Below are 4,136 nucleotides of genomic sequence, written 5' to 3' on the forward strand. Positions count from 1 at the left end.
GCCACATTCCTCCTCACAAAGTCTAACTCCCTGAATGATCTAATCTTTTCAATACAATATTAATGATATTGTTTGTTAATGTCCACATTGTTTTCTTGGGAATTGGAATAAGTATGAATCTCTTCCAATCAGTTGACCAGATAGCTGTCTTCCAAATTTCCTGGCACAGGCTGATGAGCACATCCAGAGCTTCAACTGTTAGTTAGAATAAGTCAATTGATATCCTATCAATTCTGGGGGACTTACTTTTTGCTAATGTCTTCAATGCAACATAAACACCTTCCTTCATTACCACTGGTTCTTTATTATATGCTACTTCTTGAAATATTTCAGTGTCAGTGAATTCTTCTTGGTATAGTTACTCTGTGTATTCCCTCTTTCTTTGTTTTTTTCATGTTTCCTGGATCATTCCACATTTTGACTATAGCATCCTACATTACTGCAACTTGAAGCTTAACTCTGTTTTTCAGTTCTTTCTGAAGAACTATTATATATTTCCAAAATTTCCCATTATCCTAATAGAAGCTCAGTGTTTCTTAAGCAACAAGTTACCTACTGACCGTACTCATCATTTCATTAAACAAAGCAATTTCCCAACTCTTATTACAGGTCATATCTTGTAATTTGTACTTAAATCAATAGAGAATTACAGCAATATTACTTTTACAAGATGCAAGAAAAAGAGAAAGCTAGCTGAGAATTTCATTTGAAGGGGTTTTATAACTTGCTTTTAATTGAATTTCACACTAATGCTTTGCTCCACACACAATCCATTAAAAATGCTGGTACTTCTCAATTTACTTGGGAGAATGAAAATTGTTAAAAACAAAACAAACCAACATACAAAAAAAGCCTTTAACTTAGCAACTGAACATTTTACCAGTGTGTCACCAGGGAACCTAAATAGATGATAGAAAGATAAGTAGCATGAATTTTTGTTGTTTTCTGCCCTTTTTTCTCTTATTTTACTATATCCTCAATTGCTCAAATATGCTCCAAGAGACCAAATATTTCAGTAGATTAATGACTGTTTTTAAAATTATCATAAGTTTATTAATTTACAGAGAAAATTGGGAACAAATGTTATACAAACTTAACATTAGAAGTAAAATAATATATATTCAAAGTAAAATAAAATTGATTCTTCTATCTTTTCTTTCAGATCCTCTAGTATTGATGTTAACTATAAAGAAATGTGGGTAGAATTAATGCAACCACTCCTTTTTGAACATCTAAATGGCCTCCTTTGATGGCTCTATTTAGAATAACCATTTATATTGATTCCAATATTACTGATTTACTTCACCCACATTGATTTTCATCCTATTTCACACTTATCTTCGTAAAAATTCTGTTGGATTGGCTGCATATATGCATCTTTCTGTTTTCTTTCTTTCTTTTTTTTTTTAATAATTTCTTGCCAATCACAAGAAAGGTCCATCCCAGTAGGGACCATAAACTGACCAATCCGCTAAATGTAGACTACAGATACCTCATTTACATATGAGGCTATGTTGTTGTGTACTGTCAAAGCAGAACCAGCCCTTAGCTGACCCTCTGGCGGGTTCTCAGGGGCAGTTAATAGCACAGAAGGGGATTATCCATCCTTCTCCCACGGAGCATTTGGTGGACTTGAACTGCATGCCTTCGGGATGCAGCACATCTTCTCGCCGCTAGGGCATGGGATCTCCCTCATGATAGTCACCTTATTTTCTTAGTCATGCATTTGCATGGAATTTTGACTAAACTCTGCAAGGGGCATACTGTAGTGCAGGGTCAGATGAAGAAGACAAATTTACTGCTTTCTCAAGAAATGTCAGCCAACCAGGGGAAAAGTAACCTCTGCAGTATAAAACCAGGCAAAACGAGAACTCATTAAAGCTTAGGGGAAAAGAAAAATTCTCAAGCAATATTTTTGCAAAGAACTGAGCCAGAGGTCACATAAAGGAACTGATTTCACCACATTTGTATAATTCTGCCTTTCCCCCTTCTGCTAATGTGATATCTAAAACTAGGATTTAGCAGGGACTATGGCCAAGTGGTAAGAAGCTGTGTCACAATACCAAAGGCATGTAGTTCAAATCTACCAGCTGCTTTATAAGACAAAGATGGACAATCCTTTCCAGTGTGATTTACTGCCTCAGAAACCCCACTGGAGGGTCAGCTATGAGTCAATTGTGACTCAATAATAAACAACAGCAACAAACTTATAGTTAAGTGGTTTATTAATGAAGTAGTAGGGAACAGCTTGGTGGTAGACAGCATCTTCATCTAATAAGGGACTCTATGGCACCTAAGGGAGCTCTGATGACCTACTGGTAAGAATCTGCACTATAATCCCAAATACATGCACTTTGAATCCACCATCTACTCCGTGGAAGAAGGATGGATCTGTAGGATTTCTTCTATGGGATTACTGCCTCTGAAAACCCACTGAAAATTTCAGAAGTATCATATGAACAGGGGCCAATGGTAATGAAGGAGAAAGTCGAAGCTGCACTGAAGTCATTGGCAAAAAATAAAGCCCCAGGAATTGGTGGGATACAAATTGACTTGCTTCAATTAACAGATGAAGCCCTGTGCCAATCTATACCAGGAAATTTGGAGGGTAGCCATATCACCAATGAATTGGAAGGGGTCCACATTTGTTTTTATTCTCAAGAAAGGTGATTCATCAGAATGTGTAAACCATTGTGCAGTATCATTAATATCACATGCAAGAAAAATATTGCTGAGGACCCCTCAAAAATGGCTGGAACAGTACATACACAGGGACTTTCCAGAAGTTAAAGAATGATTTAGAAAAGGCTGTGGCAGGAATACCATTGCTAGTGTAAGATGGATCCTGGTTGAAAGTAAAGAATACCAAAAGAATGTATATTTATACTTTGTTGTCTATGCAAAGGTATTTGACCAATTTGTAGATGCAGAATCCCAATGCAAAGCCAGCTGTGAGCTGGTTCTGACATAATGCACCCCCCCCTTTTTTTAAAAGAAGTAAGGTGGTAACAGGGCACGCTGGTGGACTTGTGGTAAGAAATTAAACAGCCAGCCAGCAGGTATGTAGTTCAAATCCACCAGATGTTCTGCAAGAGAAAGCTTGGCAGTCTCCTCCAGTGAGATTCACTGCTTTAGGAAACCAGCTGGAAGGCCAGCTAGGAGTTGTTTCCAACTCTATGGTACATAACAACATCAGGGTGGAATAGGTGGGTAGTCTTTTCTTTAGATCACTACAGCAGAAGTACTTCCTTATGCATGTGCTTCCTCAATATGCACGCTGCTGTCTCCTTGTAGTTGCGTTTGTAGTTAGTTCAGGTATGTTTATTGCAAGGGTATTACAGTTCTGGACCCAAGCACTGAAAAGAAATAGTAGGTCATTCTCTGCCTTTTTCTACTCTACTTCAATGATAGGGACATTGTTACAGAAATATTCATGGGACACAATATCCTTGAAAAGTTAACTGACCTGTAATAGAATTCCCATGAGCAAGAATCTTTGTTGTATAAATTGAAAAAAAAAAGCAAGCAAAATAAACAATGAAGACCCACCCCATCCCCCCACAAAAACCCCCACCTTAAACCACAAAACGCTTCATTGCCTTCTATGTGCACCAATTAATAGCTGACCCTTCAGTAGGTTTATTGGAAGATGTAATTGCCCAGAAAGAAGAGTTTACCCTTCTTTCTCCCATGCCGAAGCTCTGGTGGATTTGAAACCTCCTGAGAGGCTCTGCCTTTGGATTAGGAAATCTTGATAAATCTCCCTTTTTCTGTGGAGTTGCAGAAATTTCAAGTCTATTATGATAACATTTCCCATTACATAGCCTATTATGATTATAAAATCTTACTTCTGCTGACAGTTCTGGCCCTAAAACACAATGATGGTCTGGGAGATGCTTCTGGAAAAATCATCACAATGATCACCCAAGGAGAACCCCAGGTCCAGTTCAAACTCATGTTGGTGGGTGCTGGTGGTACTGGAAAAATGTCATACTGTTGTTGTTGTTATGTGCTGTCGAGTCGCTTGCGACTCATAGCGACCCTATGTACAATAGCCCTAAACTCCGCTCTGTCCTGTGCCAATCGCACTGTCTCCAACACTCCCATCCCAATTATCCCAGTCACTGAATCAATCC

General features: G+C 38.2%; 1 pseudogene; it reads left to right on the forward strand.

Annotated features, from left to right (window-relative positions):
* Positions 1-3,916: 3,916 nt before the first annotated feature.
* LOC102864124 overlaps positions 3,917-4,136 on the forward strand; it is a 16,429-nt pseudogene continuing 16,209 nt past the window's right edge.

The sequence above is a fragment of the Elephantulus edwardii genome, unplaced genomic scaffold (assembly GCF_000299155.1).
Source record: "Elephantulus edwardii isolate Elephantulus edwardi_28Jun2011 unplaced genomic scaffold, EleEdw1.0 scaffold00023, whole genome shotgun sequence".
In the NCBI taxonomy this organism is placed as follows: Eukaryota; Metazoa; Chordata; class Mammalia; order Macroscelidea; family Macroscelididae; genus Elephantulus; species Elephantulus edwardii.